Source organism: Chiloscyllium plagiosum, unplaced genomic scaffold, assembly GCF_037043375.1.
Source record: "Chiloscyllium plagiosum isolate Xiang-an unplaced genomic scaffold, Cpla_swu_hap1 HiC_scaffold_34, whole genome shotgun sequence".
NCBI classification, from domain to species: Eukaryota; Metazoa; Chordata; class Chondrichthyes; order Orectolobiformes; family Hemiscylliidae; genus Chiloscyllium; species Chiloscyllium plagiosum.
This window is the reverse complement of record NW_028270172.1, coordinates 45,736,339-45,756,206: the sequence shown is the minus strand read 5'-3', so window position 1 is coordinate 45,756,206 and position 19,868 is coordinate 45,736,339.

Below are 19,868 nucleotides of genomic sequence, written 5' to 3'. Positions count from 1 at the left end.
TACTGGAAAGGAAATGGATGACTCTCCTGAGTGGGATTCCTCTTTGCTCTACATCTGGTCAATCCTTTATATGGAAACAAATGAGAGGATACTGTACTTCTCTATTATGCTTATATGACAGTACTGCCATTTTGTGCAAGCATTTGTGCATTTAAAAATAATGATTGCTAGCTTGCCTTCAGAATTGTTACACCAACTTGCTGGACTCTTCTGCACTAACATTACTAAAAATTAATCTTTTGATTTGTATCTTTTAAAAATATTCCCTCCGTTATTTGTGGAAATATTAAGAATCATTTCTATTCTCTTTCTGTAGCAATATCTGGAGAGTTTGATGCCTCCCACTGTTGTGTCTAGAGTGAATGTGTTGTTCCTGATATCTATGTCATAGAATCACAGAATTGTGATGATGCAGAAGAAGGCCATTCAGTCCATCATGCTTGCACTGGTTCTATTCCTTCTTGCCAATTGCCTGCCTTTTCCCCATTTCCATGCACACTATTCCTTTCCCAATAATCATCCATTACCCTTTTGAATACCTCAATTGAATCTTCCCCCATCACATTTCCAGGCAATGCATTTAATACCTTAACTAATTTCTGTGTGAAAATGTTTTTTCTTATATCATTCTTGCTTCATTTGCACATGGAATCAATGCCCTGTTGTACTCCACGCCCCTGCTCATAAAGTGGAGAGCATTGTATGCTTTATCAACTACCCTCTCCATCTGTCTTGTCACTTGCAATGATCTGGGTGCATATACAGCCAGGTCCCTCTGCTCCATCCCCTTTGGTATCCTTTATTTTATATTGTTTCTCAATGTTCTTCTGACCAAAGTCCAACATCTCACACTTTTCTGTGTTGAACCTCTTTTGCCACCTATCTGCCCTCTCCATCACTTGCTAATGTTCTTTTGGTGTTCTATACCGTCCTCCTGACAGTTGACAATTCTTCCAAGTTTAGCCTCATCTGCAAACTTTAAAATTGTCCCCTGCACCCCGATATCCATATCATTGATATATATCAGGAAAAGCGAGGGTTCCGATACCAACTCTGAAGAACTTCACTGCAAACACTCCTCTAGCCCCAAAAATATCCATTACTTTTTGTTTCTTATCACCTCAGCCAATTTTAGGATCCACATATTTCCTTTTATATCCTGACGTATAATTTTTCTCACTGTTGTGCCAGTACTGTATCAAAAAATCTGTGTATGCCACATTAACAGTGTCACACTCATCGACTCTTTTTGCTAATTCTTCAAAAAAACTCCAGCAAGTTAGTCAAACACAATTTCCTTTTTATAAATCAATGTTGACTTCTTAATCAACCTACCTTTTTCCACTTAACTACCTATTCTATCCTGAATAATTGTTTCGATAAGTTTCCCTGAAGTTAAACTAACTGGCCTATAATTGCTGGACTTATCCTTACCTTAAAAAAACTGCAACATTTGCAATTCTCCAGCCTTCTGGCATGTTCCCCAAGTCCAGGGAAAACAAAAGGTTATGGTCAGTGCCCCAACAATTTCTACCTTAACTTCCTTCAATATCCTGGGAAGCATCTCATCCAGATCTGATATCTTGTCATTTAAGTGTGAACAATCTACTCAAGATTTCTTCTTTATTAATTTTGAACCTTTCTAGTGGCAGAGTTTCCTCCTCTGCCACCATTGCTGAGGCATCATCATTCTGTTTAACAAAACCAGGTGCAGAGTATTCATTTAACACATCAGTGATGTGCAATTGTCTCCATACTCAATTCCCCTTTTTGGTCTCTGATTGATTCTACTCCCCCTTTAACAACTGTTTACTGTATATGCCTCCAGAAGATTTTGGGATTTCCCATTATATTAGCTGTTATTCGTTTCTCATAGTTCCTCTTTGCTTTCTCATCTACCCTCCCAAACCTTTGGTAATTCCTATTGATTCTCAATGGTACTTTTCTTTTGCTTTATACCTGTCATAAGCATTGATTTTTTTTTTCTTTTTAATGGTAATTTCTACCTCCTTTGTTATTCAGAGATTTGTTTGTTTGACATTTTCTATTTGAGGGAATATACCTCATCTGTATCCGAACTATCTGTTCTTTGAGGTGCCCCATGTTCACTTACTGTTTGCCTTGCCAACTTCTTATTCTAATCACCTTGTCCAGCTCTACTCCTGCCCAGCTCTACTCCTGCCCAGCTCTACTCCTGCCCAGCTCTATTCTTGCCCAGCTCTACTCCTGCCCAGCCACATTCCTGCCCAGCTCTATTCTTGCCCAGCTCTACTCCTGCCCAGCTCTACTCCTGCCCAGCTATATTCCTGCCCAGCTCTATTCTTGCCAGCTCTACTCCTGCCCAGCTCTATTCCTGCCCAGCTCTACTCCTGCCCAGCTATATTCCTGCCCAGCTCTATTGCAGCCCAGCTCTACTCCTGCCCAGCTCTATTCCTGCCCAGCTCTATTCCTGCCCAGCTCTACTCCTGCCCAGCTCTATTCCAGCCCAGCTCTATTCCTGCCCAGCTATATTCCTGCCCAGCTCTATTCCAGCCCCGCTCTACTCCTGCCCAGCTCTATTCCTGCCCAGCTCTACTCCTGCCCAGCTCTATTCTTGCCAGCTCTACTCCTGCCCAGCTCTATTCCTGCCCAGCTCTACTCCTGCCCAGCTCTATTCTTGCCAGCTCTACTCCTGCCCAGCTCTATTCCTGCCCAGCTCTACTCCTGCCCAGCTCTACTCCTGCCCAGCTCTATTCTTGCCCAGCTCTACTCCTGCCCAGCTCTATTCTTGCCCAGCTCTACTCCTGCCCAGCTCTACTCCTGCCCAGCTCTATTCTTGCCCAGCTCTACTCCTGCCCAGCTCTACTCCTGCCCAGCTCTATTCCAGCCCAGCTCTATTCCTGCCCAGCTATATTCCTGCCCAGCTCTATTCCAGCCCAGCTCTATTCCTGCCCAGCTCTATTCCTGCCCAGCTCTATTCCTGCCCAGCTCTACTCCTGCCCAGCTCTATTCCAGCCCAGCTCTATTCCTGTCCAGCTATATTCCTGCCCAGCTCTATTCATGCCCAGCTGAAGTCAACTCTCCACTAATTGATTTTTCTTACTCTGGATTATTGCATGTCGTTTTCCAACACCATCCTGAACCTTATGATCACTGTCTCCTAAATGTTCCCCCACTGACACTTGATCTACTTGTCCCACCTCATTTCTAAGGATCAGGTCCTATAATGCATTCTTCCTTATTGAACTGGTCACATATCGCTGTTGGAAACTCTCTCAAACACAATCTAGAAAATTTTGCCCTTTGCTGCACCTTTTCCTTCCAGTATCCCACTCTGTATTGGGGACGTTGAGACACTTATTATGTATATAATGTTTGCATTTTTCTGTAGTTTCCCTGCAAATTTGTTCCTCTAAATCCTTTCCATTTGTTGGCCATCTAAAGAGTACATGGAGCAATATAATTCCACCCTTTTTATGTACCTTTAGACAAACTGACTCTGTCCTTGAATCCTCTGAGACATCCTCCTAATCCGATATTGCACTACCTTTCTTAACTAATGGTACTAACTCCAGCTCCTTTCGCCCCTTCTCTATCTTTACCGAACAACTTATACCCAGGAATACTTAACACCCAGGCTTGCCCTTTCTCAGGTTGGGTCTCTGTCACCACATCATAATTCCAGAATGCTATTTGTCTCTGTAATTTACCAATCTTATTGACTGTATTCTGTGCATTTACATACATGCACATTAACTCTATTGTAGTCTTCCTTTCTTTTTCCCTACTCTGAGTTAATATAATGACTTACTATTCTCTACGCTAGTGCCAGCTGTATTCAAAAGTCTTTTGCAAGATCTGGTATTCTCTTTTACTAACCTTCTTTAGTTCCCATACCTCTGACAAGTTAGACTAAAATCCTCCCAATGGCAATAGTAAAATGCCTGCAAGGAGCTCACCCCCAGTTTTGTTGAGATGCAAACTGTCTGGCTTGTACAGGTACCATTTTCCCCAGACCCTATCCCAGGAAACCAAAGCCCTCCCTACTGTACCATCTTTCCAGCCACACATTCGTCTGCCTTATCCTTCTATTTTTGCACTCACTTGCATATGACACTGGGGGTAATCCAGTGATTACTATATTTGTGGTCCTGTCTGCTATCTATCAACATAACTCCCTAAGTTCTGATTGCAGGGTCACATCCTCCTTCCTACTCAAGTCTTTGGTAGCAACATGGACCACAACCTATATCTGTTCACCCTCACCCCAAAGAATGTCCTGTAACTGCTGTTGACTCTGGCACAAGGGAGGCAACACACCAACCTGATACTTGCAGAAATGTCTGTCAGTTTTTCTAATAAACTCCTATCAATATTGCTTTTCTTCCTTCTTGCTTCCCTTCTGCATAATGGGGCTACTTTCTTTGCCAAATGCATGGCTCTGTCGGCACTCCCTTGAGGTAATAGCTTCCAAAATGGGAAACCAATTTGTCAGCGGGATCCCAGGGGATGTCTGCACTACCCCGGACTGTCTGATGAGTGCCCATTCCTTTCCTTCCTTTATTCCCTCTAGCTGTGGTGTGACCACTTCTCTAACTGTAGTATCTACGTAACTCAGCTTTTTGTATATGTGACAGAGCCTCCAGCTGGTACTTGAGCTTCTATTGAGCTACAATTGTATCATGTGTTAGGACAGAGAATAATGAGACTTCTACAGTTGCTCAAAATCCTGATGAACACATCCTTCACACAATGTCTCCTTTTACAGCGCAGTGATGGCATTCCAATTCTAACTCAGGACTGAGTGCGTGCTGTATGTTAGTCCAGAGGTGAATTTTCAGCACTGGCATTTTCTAGCTAGAAGTGGCAAGTTGCAGTATAAACTTGCAAATAGCAGGTTTTTTTTAGAATATAGGATTTCCTTATTTTTCTTCTGCTGTATTTGTTTTGACCTTCATTTTACAAACAAAGTAGCAGGCAAACCATCTGTTCATGACTTTTTCTTGATTTACATTGACATGGGTGCAGGGAGGTTTATGAGAGAAGTCCGTGTCTACCCCTCTTGTTAACCTCCACTCTGCACTTCCCATTAGAAGAATAGATGTGGAGGATGTAGATACTGCAGCTTTAAAGCCCAGATTCTAGATGTCACTGCTTCAACTTCTTATTTAAAATATTTCTCCTTTAGTTTTATTCGTTTTGCATTTCAAGACTTTTGTATTTGAACATGAAGGTGGCATTTTTCACTGTGTAGCTGGCAAAGGGACAGTAGAATGTTAAAATCAATCACACACGGGAAAAAATTCAAGACAACGTGAGGTCATGAACACCACTATATAACTGCAATTACCTGCTTCCTCTAATGGTGAATTACATGTAAATGAAGCAAGTGTTATCATCTGCAAGTCGATGGGTATATTTATCTTATGAGAACATTGAACACACTTAAAAAGGTGATTCACCTTGACAATGTATTTTGCAATAGTTTGAGAAAATAGAAAATTCTGGCTCCCAAAAGAGATGAGAGCCCATTAAGAAATTAATTTTTCCTTAAACTCTCATAAGATGAAACACTGACTGCTTTTAACCTCAGATTTGAGATGGCCTTCTGCGTTTTGACAAATTAACCTAATTTGCACTGCTTGAACATACTGAGGAAATATTTAACTTTTAAGTGATTAGTCTACCTGAAAAGAAATTGAAAATCCCATGCCATTGCATTAGTTGGATCATCTGGTAGCCCTTGTGTCTTTACATTTCAGAATTGAATCTAAGCTGAAACTTTCAGTGCAACTCTTAGAAAATATTGCATTTTCAGATCCACCTTGCTTTCAGTGAGATGTTAACTTGAGAATCTGCCATATGTCTAATATCCAAAAGCAACTGAATCTAGGACAGCAAGAGCTAATGTTTCTTCCTTGGCAAAACTGGGAACATCAGATGAGCAATAATGCATTTTCCTGTGGATTCTGTGATCCTGCGGTGTGCACATTGGCTGCTGTGCATGTTATTTAGAAATAGTCATTATTTTTCCAAGGTAAATTGTGAAGCCACTTCATGATATTCTGAGATGTAATAGGAACTTTGTCTGCATCACAAACACTTCCCTCAATCTCTTAAATCCTTTATTGCCATTAAATTATTATTGAGTTACACATATCATTTATATAAATGATTTGGATGTGAGCATAAGTGGTATAGTTAGTAAGTTTGCATATGACACCAAAATTGGAGGTGTAGTGGACAGCGAAGAAGGTTACCTCAGATTACAACGGGATCTTGATCAGATGGACCATGGGCCAAGGGTTGGCAGATGGAATTTAATTCAGATAAATGTGAGGTGCTGCATTTGGGAAAGCTAATCTTAGCAGGACTTATACACTTAATGGTAAGGTCCTAGGGAGTGTTGCTGAACAAGGAGACCAGGTTCATTGATCCTTGAAAGTGGAGTCGTAGGTTGATGGGATAGTGAAGAAGGCGTTTGGTATGCTTTCTTTTATTGATCAGAGTATTGAGTACAGGAGTTGGAAGGTCATGTTGTGGCTGTACGGGACATTGGTTAGACCACTGTTAGAATCTTGTGTGCAATTCTGGTCTCCTTTCTATCGGAAAGACGTTGCGAAACTTGAAAGAGTTCAGAAAAGATTTACAAGGATGTTGCCATGGTTGGAGGATTTGAGCTATAGGGAGAGGCTGAACAGGCTGGGGCTGTTTTCCCTGGAGCATCAAAGGCTGAGGAGTGACCCTATAGAGGTTTATAAAATCATGAGGGGCATGAATAGGATAAATTGACAAAGTCTTTTCCCTGGGGTGGGGGAGTCCAGAACTAGAGGGTATAGGTTTTGGGTGAGAGGGGAAAGATATAAAACAGACCAATTGGGCAACTTTTTCACACAGAGGGTGGTACGTGTATGGAATGAGCTGCTAGAGGAAGTGGTGGAGGCTGGTACAATTGCAACATTTAAAAGGCATCTGGATGGGCATATGAATAGGAAGGGTTTAGAGGGATATGGGCCAGATGCTGGCAGGTGGGACTAAATTAGGTTGGGATATCTGGTCTGCATGGACAAATTGGACCAACGGGTCTATTTCAGTGCTGTACACCTCTATGACTCTGTATTTGTGTACTTGTTCTGGTGGCACTTCAGTACAAGATGCCTGTTACCAGCTACTGGGACAATTGGAGACTGGCAATAATTGCTTGGATTTTAAATTGCTTCTTGAAAATAAATTATTGCAATTGTGCTGGCTATTGAATGTGATGTGTTAATTTATTTTCATCAATTCCTTCTCCCTTCCCATTTCACAGACACACTGAGAGGAATCTTATAGGGGCCTGAGTGATATGGACTTAGGCATGGCTTGTGGCAGAATTGTGTGAGAGGCTTGACAAGGGCTTTCTTGCCATCAGAGAAATGTGCTGCAACTTTTATGCACTTGCTGAGTGACTTTCTCCCGAGGTAACAACGAGTTGCCAATGAACTGGGATTACGGCTTGCTAAGTGCTTTAATAATGTTACAACTCACTCATTAATATTCACTTTCTAATCTTACCAAATGTGCTGATCAAGTGAATGTCGAGAATTCATGAGACAGAAAGCAGAGTAGCTACCTGGTGACTTCAGCTGGCTGCTTGCTCCAATGGACCACCTCGTTGGGCACTGTGCAGTGATATCTTAGGCCCACTCCATCGTACTGGCTACATGCACCCCACATCTACAGACATTGTCATCCAACATGTGCCAGCCTGTAAGAACTCTCAAGCACATCTCTGATATCCACTAACAGTACATTCCTGCATTTAATCTTGAACCTCAGGTTGCACCAGCAAGCATCATTGCAATGCTCCTGCAAAGACATTGTGCAATCATCTTTGGATGTGGACCAGGCTCCTCCAGCTTGTATATTTGCTGTCACGTCCTTAAGGGCCAAAGGCAAAATGCAAGAAAGTGGACATGAGAATTGTCAGATCAATCATAATCTTATTGAATGGTGGAGCAGGCTCAAGGGACCCAACGACCTACTCCTGTTCCTATCTCTTATGGTCTTATGGCTTTATAGCATTCAGTTACTTCGTCCTTGCCAGGGTGCTTGCAGCATCTTTGCTTTCCTTCCCCTTGCCTTTTTGCAATTTGCATCCTCAGCCAGAGATACCAAGCTGACATTGCTTTTGTATTGCCTTACCATAAAGACTTGGATGAGATAAGTGAATGTACCGTCCCTAATTTTGAGGATGACACGTGAATATGCAGGAAGGCAAATGGTGAGGATGATGCAGCTCGCAAAGGGATATTATCAGGATAAGCAAGTGGGCAGAAACTCAAAAATGGAATATAAAGAAAGTGTGAGGCTGTGCACATTGGCAGTCGAGAGTGTAATGCTGGAAAAGCACTGCAGGTCAGGCAGCATGTGAGGAGCAGGAGAATCAGCGTTTTGGGCATAAACTCTTCATCAGGCCCATTCCATTTGGCCCAACAATTCCACACTGACCCTCCAAAGAGTAACCCACCCAGACCCATTCCCCTACCTACTACTCTACGTTTACCCTTGACTAATGCACCTAACCTACAAATCTGTGAGGCAGCAGTGCTAACCACTGAGTCACCGTGCCGCCCCAAATTGATCACTTCTCAGCTACACACTGCATTTCCTGCTTCAGAAACACTGTCACCATGATAAACAAATAGGGCAGAACTCCCATTCCCTGACTGGGAGTCAAACCAGGGCCACAGCAGTGAGAGTGCAGAATCCTAACCACTAGACCACCAAGGAAGGCAGTACTCTTGCTGTAGAGGCAGGTAATTCCAGTGGAGAACCTATTATCTGTTAAAAAGTGCCACTGAGGTTGCTGTGATACCACCAGGGTTAACCACATCTGTGCTGTTGGTAAAATCCCAGGGGTGGGGGCATTAATTGACCGTTCAAGTGTCTCAGTTGGCATCCATGTGGGAGAGCTGTTTGCTACTTTCCCTGCCTTTTGAAGGATGGCACGATGGGAGAAAGATATAAAGCATTTCCACCCGCATCCCCTCCCAATATTATCGGTCCCCAACCAGACTGTCCCCAGAGTGCTTCTAAAATCCAACCCTCAATAAGGAATGGAAAACTAGTTCAACTATCCTCACAATTTAAGACTGTCTTGCCTTCCTTAATACCAGATGAGATCAAGTAACCTATTTAAAATATTACTTCTATGTATCTTTTCTGTCAACCTCAGCTGAAGACTGTTCTTGGTTCCTTGTATAATGCAAGCAGCGTACCCGTATATAAAAGATTCTAACTGCACTCCACTAATCAAACACTTCGACCTCACGGTTTCACAGGAAGTGACAGCTATCATAACAGATGAAGTTTGCAAAGACTAACATTTTAGTGTGACAGGCTGTAAGTGGACACTTGGGCAAGATGGAGGTTGCGATGAATGTCTGTCAGATAGTGTCACTGCCTTCAGGTGATGTGGATGAAGGGAAAACTTCAAATTGGAAGAAGGAAAGAAATTACCATCACAAATGACTTGTGCATTTCAATGTTGACTGAAGAGATTAAAATAAAGCCATAAATTATTTTACAATTTTTTTTGTCCTATGTGATTCTCATCACAATAGTTACAACCTACTCTCTGTTATCCATCATCATTTCTGTCACTACCACCTGATGAAGGAGTGGCACTCCGAAAGCTAGTGCTTCCAATTAAACCTGTTGGACTATAACCTGGTGTTGTGTGATTTTTAACATCGTTTCTGTGTCAGCTCCAAGTACACTTGCAAGCATGCAAACGTCAAAACACTGACCTGATCTCAGACATTTCCTAGTCTGATCCAAGTTCTGGAGAATAAAATACAGTCTAAGCACAGCAAGATCAATGTGTGATCAGAATAGCACTGAAATAAAGGATCCCCTAGCTGAAGAATCTGGAACTAACAGTAACAGACTCAGGGTAAGGAGTCAACTATTTAGGATTGAGACAAGGAGAAATTTCTTCAATCTAAGGCTTGTGTTCTTTAGAATTCTGTGTACCACTGAGCTGTGGATCCCTAGTCCTTGCATATCTTCAAGACTATAATTATTAGATTTGTGAGCTATTCCATTGACCTGTCAAACAAACTATGCTCAGCTGCAATGGATAGACCTATGGACAGACCGTGGGCAGCACGGTGGCACAGTGGGCGGCACGGTGGCACAGTGGTTAGCACTGCTGCCTCACAGCGCCAGAGACCCGTGTTCAATTCCCGACTCAGGCGACTGACTGTGTGGAGTTTGCACGTTCTCCCTGTGTCTGCGTGGGTTTCCTCCGGGTACTCCGGTTTCCTCCCACAGTCCAAAGATGTGCAGGTCAGGTGAATTGGCCATGCTAAATTGCCCGTAGTGTTAGGTAAGAGGTAAATGTAGGGGTATGGGTGGGATGCGCTTTGGCGGGTCGGTGTGGACTTGTTGGGCCGAAGGGCCTGTTTCCACACTGTAATGTAATGTAATCTAATCTAATCTAATCTAACCTGTAGGAGGGTTTTGACCCAACAGCACTGACGGAATTATATTTCTAAGTCAAGGCAGTGTGTAGTTTGTTGCAGTTACACTTATCTAAGGAAGTGAGAATTATTCCATCACATTCTTGACTTGTGCATTGTCGGTGGAGGACAGACCTTTAGGAGTCAGGACATGAGCTAGTCACTGCAGTATTCCTAGCTTCTGATCTGCTCTTGTAGCCACTGTATTTATGTGATGAATTCAGATCAGATTTTAGTCAATGGTAACTCCGCAGGATGTTGATAGTAAGGGATTCAGTGATACTTACACTACTGAATGCCAGGGATGATGGTCATATTGATTTTTATTGGAGATGGTCATTGTCTGGCATTTGTGTAGCTTGAATGTCACTTTTCAGCCCAGACCTTGATATTGTCCAGAGCTTCTTGCATTTGAACTTGGACTGCTTCAGTAGCTGAGGAGTTGCAAATGGTGCTGAACATTATGGAATAATTGGCGAAATCCCCACTTCTGACCTTTTGATGGAGGGAAGGTCATGGATGAAGCAGCTGAAGACCGTTGCACCCAGGACACCTTCCTGCGGAACTCCTGCCGAGATATCCTGGAAGCTGAGATGATTGACTTCCAACAACTATGACTATCTTAATATGTGCCAGGTATGACTTTAACCAAGGAGAGCTTTCCCCACTGATTCCTGTTGGGTCCAGTTTTGCTAAGGCTCGTTGATGCCACACTTGGTCAATTGGAGCCTTCATGTCACCTCACCTCTGGAATTCTGCTCATTTATCAATGTTTGAATCAAAGCTCTAATGTGGTCAGGTGCTGAGTGGCCCTGGCAGAACCCAAACTGGGCGTCACTGAGCAGGTTATTGCTGACCTGGTGCTGCTTGATAGCCCTGTTGATGACACCTTCCACACGTTACTGATGATTGAGATTACACTGATAGGGCAGTAATCACTGAGTTGGATTTGTTCTGCTATTTGTGTACAGGACATAGCTAGCCAATTTTGTATATTGTCGGGTAAATGCCAAAGCTGTAACTGTACAGGAAGAGTTTGGCTTGGGGGTGTGACTACTTCTGAAGCACAAGGCTTCAGTACTATTGCTGGAATGTTGTCAGGGCCCACAGCCTTTGCAGTAGCTACTGCCTCCAACCAAATCTTGACATCAAGTGGAGTAAATTGAATTGGCTAAAGACTGACATCTGTGATGCTGGGAATGTCTGGAGGAGGTCGAGATGAATCATCCACTCATCACTTCTGGCTGAAGATTGTTGTGAAAACTTCAGCCTTATCTTTTTGACTAACATTCTGGGCCTTCCCATTATTGAAGATGGGGTTATACGGGGATATTGGTGAGGGATAATCCTTGGTCTAGGCAAGTTGCTTGGAGCACTGACTGTCGGGAAGTCATAGTACCTTACCTCAACTTGCTTTTTTCTCCCCTGGTCCAGTTCCTGCCCCCTTACATCTGTGATTCCACTGACGCTTTATGCAAATTTGAGAATTTCCAGTTTGCGGGCTCTAGCCGACTCCTGTTTACCATGGATGGGTGATCCCTTTATATGTCCATCCCCCATCAGGATGAGCTCAGGGGTCTCTGCTGCTTCCTGGAAAAATGGCCTGGGCCGTCCCCATTGACCACCAGCCTCCTCTGCCTGACTGAGCTTGACCTCACTCTCAACAACTTATATTTTAACTCCCCTAACTTTCTTCAGGTCAAAGGGGTAGCTATGAGTGCCTGCGTGGATCCCAGTTACGGCTGTCTCATTTGGGGTATGTGGAACATTCATTGTTCAGTCCTAATCTGGTCCCCACCCACAACTCTTTCTCTGGTACATAGATGATATAACTGTTGCTGCTTCCCTCTCTCATCGGGATTGGAAAAGTTTTATCGATTTCACTTCAAATTTCCACACCGCTCACACTTTTACCTGATTCATCTCTGACTCTTCCCTTGATTTCCTTGACATCTGTATTTCTATTTCTGGGGATAGACTGGTCACAAATATCCACTGTAAACCCGCTGACTCCCACAGTTAACGTGACTATACGTCTTCACACCCTGCTTCCTGTAAAGACTCGATTCCATTCTCCGAGTTCCTCTGTCTCTGTCGCATATGTTCCGATGAGGCCAACTTCAACAAGGGGCCTCCGAAATGTTCACTTTCTTCCTCGACCGAGGATTCCTCAGCACCATTGATGACAGGGCCCTCAACCAGGTCTGATCCATCTCCCGCACGTTGGCCCTCACCCTCTCTCTTCTCCGCCACAACAGCGATATGGTTCCTCTTGTTCTTACCTACGATTCCACCAGCATCCACATCCAGAGTATCATCAGCCGCCATTTCCAACATCTCCAACGAGATGCCACCACCAGACACATATTCCCCTACCTTCCCTTATTAGCTTTCTAAGGGACCGTTCCCTCCGGGACACCCTGGTCCACTCCTTCACTCTCAACAGTCCCTCCCGCCAGCTGGCACCTTCCCCTGCAACTGCAGAAGGTGTAACACCTGCCCTTTTACTTCCTCCAAGGGCCCCTCAAAAACACCTTCCAGAGGAAGCAGCGATTCACTTGCACTTCACTCAAATCTAATCTACTGCATTCGTTGCTCACAATGTGGTCTCCGCTACATTGAGGAAACAGAGCTTGGTCTGTGAGACCACTTCATAGAACACCTATGCTCTGCCTGAAAAAAAGACCCTGAGCTTCCAGTTGCCTGCTGCTTCAACACTCCACGTTGGTCCTTGAACAACATCTCTGTCTCAGTCCTGCTGCAGTGCTCCAGTGAACGCAGCAGAAGCTAGAAGGACAGCACCTCATTTTCCACTTGGAAACTCTGTAGCCTTCTGGACTCAATAACGCGTTCAACAGCTTCAGGGCTTGAACTGTCCCATCTCCTTATTCCAACCCCACACAGCAGATCTAGTTATCACATTGTCTGCTATTACACACAACTCATTGTTAGCCACTAATTACTAGCTACTCACCCTCCCAGCCTGATTGTTATCCACTCTGTTGTCTGTCCAACTGTTCTTTTTTCCCTTTAGGGTGAATCTCCATCTATTGTTTACTCCTTAGCCCCTCCCCTGCCCTATCTGCCATGTATAATCAACATTTTCCTCGCTACCATCTGTTCTGAGGAAGGGTCACTGGACTCGAAATGTTAATTCCAATTTCTCTCCACAGGTGCTGCCAGACCTGCTGAGCTTTTCCAGTGATTTCTGTTTTTGTTTGTGGCACCACCAGTCATGGGTACAGTCTGCACATAGAGTCCAGAGGCTCTGTCACGTTCAGTTATCCTTTCGGATCACTAAGAGTCAGGGGATCTGTCCCAGTACAGTCTGGGGAGCATTCAGTGACCAGTGATTGGGTCAGAAGAAGCCGTTAGGCGAATTACATACGGTCAGTCTGGGAGTTTAGAACACAGCAGTCAGATTAGTCATTTCCATGAACTTGAGAGTGTGTTGCTGGAAAGGCACAGCAGGTCAGGCAGCATCCGAGGAGCAGGAGAGTCAATGTTTCGGGCCTGAACCCTTCATTATGAATCTCACTTTCTCCTAGCTGATTTCCATGAGCTGACCATTGAAGTCACTCACAGGTCTGTGCAAATATAGCCCTGAGTCTCTGCCCATTGAAATTTCAGGAGGCTTTGAGAGAGTTGGGAGGATGGTTGCTGGCTGTAGGAAAGTGATGTGGGTGTCAAGACAATGGTGGGAGGGGGCAATAGAAGCATGTGTAGTGGTGACTGGGGAACCAGGGGGAATCTCAAGTTGAATGGGAGGATTTTGGAATAGCTTTGTAGCATAGCAGGCCACAGGAAGGGTTATGATTAACTGTGAGCATCACAATAACTTCCACAGGAGCATTAAGGAGAATGGTGGACACAAGCAAGGTGTGATGATGGGGTTCAGGTGGAAGTGAGGACAGTTGTACACAAAATTCAGTGTAGTGGGTTTTCACACTGGGGGAACAGTTTAAATGGATTGTTGGAGTATTGCGTGATAATGGGGGACATGCAGGCTCTGCAATGTAGCTGGAGACCAAGACCTGCTGGTGAAGGTGAATGCCAGCAATCACCTTTCCATTCTCTGGATGTAAAATGTCATTAGGAAATGTCTGAGACAACTAGGATGGATGAAGTAAGTGTCAGTTCGATGGCCGAAACCACAGGACAAACATGGACATCAGTACGTTAGAGCAACACAAACATGAAGCAGCTGATGCAAAGTTCAGCTACATCGGATTTGCAATCTGTGCATCATCCATTTCATTTGCAAGCAGATTTAGGGTGCTTAGGGCTCAGACGCTGTTCAAAGGCAACTTGCTTTGTGCCATTGGTAACTGCAGATTGAACATTACAAATCAGTAATGTTGAAGTTATCAACAATAATGGCATAAAAGGTCAGAGCTGGCAAATCACTACTCATGCAACTTCCAAGAATTCTGTTTGAATCACACAAGGTCAGGTTTTCCTTGGTTAGTTATGTCACAGTTGCTTGTGCTGAATACACTGTTTGATGTGAATTTAAGGTTTGGCAGGAAGTGTGCTACAGGCTGATATGTAGTGATTCCTCAGCTAACAAAGCACCTTCAGCTAGCTACTGTATCTGCTGAGGCAAAATGTGGATGTTCAATGCTGACACTCCTCCATTATCCACTTCTTTTGCTCATTCTGTCCTCAATTTAGATACTCTGTGCCGAGGATGATGGGCCCTGCCCCTGGTGGTTTGATGGTCACTGTCACTGCTGACCAAATTGAGGAGGTGAATGTCAGAGGAGCAGGACTGACAGCAGGCCCAGCAGGAGCCGTAGGCTCCATGGAGGATGGGAAGGACCCAGCTCAGGAAGAGGTCACTGATGCAGGTGTGTGAGGTGCATATGAAGCCCAGAATTTTCAGGTCCTGAATCCAATTCCTCCAGATTAGTGAGGCACAGTGCTGGTGCAAGCTCCATATGTCTTGGGAACAACGATGTTGGAATGAAATCTGGATGCTAGAGGAGGACCTGAGGACTGCAGGAGAGGGATGCCATTCTCTGCCAGTGGCTGTGAAGGTCACTGCAGTACTGAACCTCCATGTGAGTGGCCCCTTCCAGGTAGTGATAGGTGACTTGTGTAGGATCTCAGTCATGCAACTATCAATACATAAAGACAGTGAGTGATGTCAGCTTTGCAAGGTTGTACTGGCTCATTTCATTCCTGCATGACGAGGCCAGTGCCTCAGCCCGATAGCTAGCTTCCCCCGAGGTGCACAGCACTATTGAATCCACACTGAGAATACTGTATTACAATCCTGTAGAACTTACCGTCAGGATGGGTCCCAATCAGAGGTTCAAATTACCTAAAATCACTGTTGTCATTTCCTAAAGGTGGGTGTCTGCCACTGTGGTAGCTCCTATGACAGTACATTCTGGGGTACTCTTGGGTAGATTAGATTAGATTAGATTCGATTAGATTACCTGCAGCGTGGAAACAGGCCCTTCGGCCCAACAAGTCCACACCGACCCGCCAATGCGCAACCCACCCATTACCCTACACTTACCCCTTACCTAACACTACGGGCAATTTAGCATGGCCAATTCACCTGACCTGCACATCTTTGGACTGTGGGAGGAAACCGGAGCACCCGGAGGAAACCCACGCATTTCAAGGCCAAAGGGCCTCACAAGGCTACTTCCTGGAACAAAGGCTGTTACTGTGATTTCAGCTCATGACACCGTTGTGGAGCTGCTTGGCCCATGTGCACTGTCGGTCTGATGCTGCTCATGCTTCCACCAGGGCAATGGTGGAAGAAGAATCAAAGAAGGACAGAGAGACTCCACAGAAAAGAAGAAATACATCTACAATGACGGATGGAAAAATGCAGCTTCGAGGGGAATGCTATAATGTGAACAAATCAAATTAAAATGTAACAACCATACACCCTTCTAAGTTGGCCGAGAAAAAAAAAAGCACAGAACAAATTTGGTTTGAGATCTGTTAACACATATTCCTATACAGTCCAAACTCACCAAATAAGGGAATCGAAACGGGAGCTGGAAAATACAATTGTGTGAGCGTTCAGTTAAGGCATTAGCACTTAAGGAAAATATTTGATATGTGTTTTGCCTCCAGCAGGATATTTACCTGAGACAGCAATACTTACATTATCCCTCGTAATGGTGGAATCTAGGCATGGATAGTGTGATATTGAAGTATCTGGTAGACATTTATTAAGGTTACTATTATATCCAAATACTACATTCACAGGTACACAGGTCAAATTAAACTGTCAGGTTATAACGCTCAGCACACTTCTATCAGTGTGGCATGCTTCAAATGATCCTCATTAAGATAGATTATGCCATCTTTATACTCCAAGGTCACATACTATGATACAGTGATGATATAATCAGCATCTTTTAAAAGTATATTGACGTACTAAAGATGAGACATTACGCAACAGCACTCACTGCAGAATAAAGTTGAATGGGCTCTAACAACTCTTAACACCAATATTCCAATCATATCCTGTAACTTTATTCAACTCTTAGAAGAGGAACACCACAGACTCATCATCAGTGATGGTGCTACTGAGAATAGGGTTTTATTCCACATGCAGGGAGCTGTGCAAGAGATTTTCCAGGGCTGTGTATCTGCAAATTAAGGGCATGGGATGAAATGTGCCGTAGACACCAGTAGGTAGTAGGGATGTACCGTAAGAGATAACGAAGGTCACCAACAGCTGGTTTGAAGCTAATTGCCATGTACATGGAAAGCATGCATGAAGAATGGCAGGACCCTAGGAGGTTCAGAGGATCAGAGGATCAGAGGGATCTTGATGTGCGTGTCAATAGATCCTTGAAAGCAGGAGATAAGATGGTTAAGGATGCATATGGAATACTTGCTTTTATTAGTCAAGAGTGAGAAGGATATGTAAATAATATTAGTTAAGCCACAGCTGGAGTACTGTGCATAGTTTTGATCACCATGCTTCACCGAGGATATAATTGCATTAGAGAGGAAGCAGAAGAGATCCAGCAGGATGTTGACTGGGCTGCAGTGATTCAGTTATGAAGAGAAACTGGATAGGCTGGGGTTCTTTCCGTAGAACAGAGAAGGCTGAGGTGAACCTGTTTGAGGTGTATGAATGTCTGAGGGGCAAAGATAGGGTAGGCAGGGAGAAACATTTCCCCTTAGTAGAGGTGTCAGTAATCTGGGGGCCCAATTCTAAGGTGAGGGGCAGGAGGTTGAAAAGGAATTTGAGGGAATATCTTTTCACCCACAAGGTTGTGGGTATCTGCAACTCACTACCTAAACCAGTGACATCAGATAAGGTTGGCCAGGTCTGTAGGGGCAGTTTCCTCTGATGGTCCCCCAGGAAGACGATACCTGACCTCTAGATCACACCACCACATGACTTACAGGTCCTTATCGGACAATCCTGTGCCATCTTCTCCACAACTTGCATGTACAGACTCTATCCTTGGCTGAACAGGCCAGCTTTGGAAAGTCAATACTCTTCCAGGTACAAAATGGGCTTTTAAAGATCAATGGGCCTTTAAATTCAGCCTAAAGATCTAATTGTGTTGCAAGTCACCATCCTTACCCAAGGTTTCATCAAGACAAATGTGCTTCATGTACAGTTAGCAGATTGGAGGCTATCGCATCAGGAGGCCATAGATATCTCTTCTGTCAATTTGACAACATGTTCCTTGACAATGGTCAGAAGTCCCTCACCCCAGTTGGGGCAGGTTCAAACTTACTGTGTAGAATTAGCAAACCTTAAGTGACATTAATATGGGTACATAAGTGACATTATATGGGTACATAAGTGACATTAGTATGGGTACATAAGCATTATGCCTGCAATGATAAATACAGAAAGAGACGTCAATCCCAAGAGCTGTTATGTAATTGTTATGTTACTAGTAAGAAAAATGTGGTGTGGGGTGCATAAGGTTTTAAAGAGTTCTGACTGAAAGATTCAGTATTGATAAACTGCTACATTTGATGAAAATCACAAAAGAATTATAAGATGTGTGGCTCGAGATACCTATGAGCTGTTCATCTTGAAGCCAGCTTTTGTGATTGTGTCTTCATCCCATGTAAGCCTTTGGTGAAATGCTTTCAGATGTGTAGGTTTTCCTCATTCTGAAGGAAGGTCAGTGAGCTGATGGTGTGTGAGCTGCTGAGTGCTGTAGCTCCTTTAATGTTTTCTGAGAGACAGAATGACTGTCGTGTTGAATCTGTGTTGTTCTTTTTGATTCATTGTCTAATGTCCCTTGGGTGAATATTGAAGGGGAAAAATTGGAACTTGTGATGGGGGACATGGTAAATCTTTATTCTTTGCTTTTTGTTGTATATCATCTTGACAGTAAAGACGAGGATGAGGATGGGGATAAGAATAGAGGAGAAAGGCTAGAATGGGTTGCTCCAGGATGGAGTTCAGATGTGACTTGTAGCAGTTGAAAAATGATAACCATAAGATTTCGTAAGGTTTAATTTATGTACGGTTCAAAAGCACAAGAGAAGGAGAAGCAAATTGTCAGGACAACTTGCCTACTTGCTTAAAACCGAAAGAATGCAGATGCTGTAAATCAGAAACAAAAACAGAAGTTGCTGGAAAAGCTCAGCAGGTCTGGCAGTATCTGTGAAGAGAAATCAGAGTTAACGTTTCAGGTCTGGAAAGCAGGTCCAGAAGCCAGGTCATCGAGTATATTTAAAATAGATTGATTGGCAAGGGGATCAAAGGTTACAAAGAGGAAGTGGGAAAATGGGATTGTAAAACCAATCAGCCATGATTGAATGGCAGAGCAGACTAGATGGGCTGAATAGGCTAGTTTCTGCTCCGATGTCTTATAGTCTTATGGCTTTTGGTTGTCATGGATGCTGCCAGACCTGCTGAGCTTTTCCAGCAACTTCTGTTTTTGTTTCTGCTTCCTTACTTTCTCATCTTTGATTTACTGTTGTCTCCAAGTTTTTCTTCCTATAAGAGCTGGGAAGCCAAAAGATTGAGAGAGTGACGCCATTTGTCAACCTATTTCTGCTAATATGGGCTTCCTTCTCTTTTGACATTAATTCCATCATCCGGATGCACTCTTGGTTACTACTGGAAAGAATAAAATTGACATGTAAGCAGGAAGTCCATAACAAAGCTGATAACGAGTGCTCAAAAAGAAGCAATTGCATTCCACATGCGGCTTAGACTATGGATGTGACTGATAGAGTGACAGGACCGTTCCAAGTGAAATCGGGGTGTAAGGCATTAATGATAATCTTTAAGGCACTTCGACACAGTGAGAGGAAGGTGGCTAAAAGCTGGCAGGCATAATTGCAGTGCAGTGTGGCTGATTCTTGTTATTTTGTCTGACCTTTCAAGACATTAAACATCTAACAGCACTGAATAGATATTTTAGG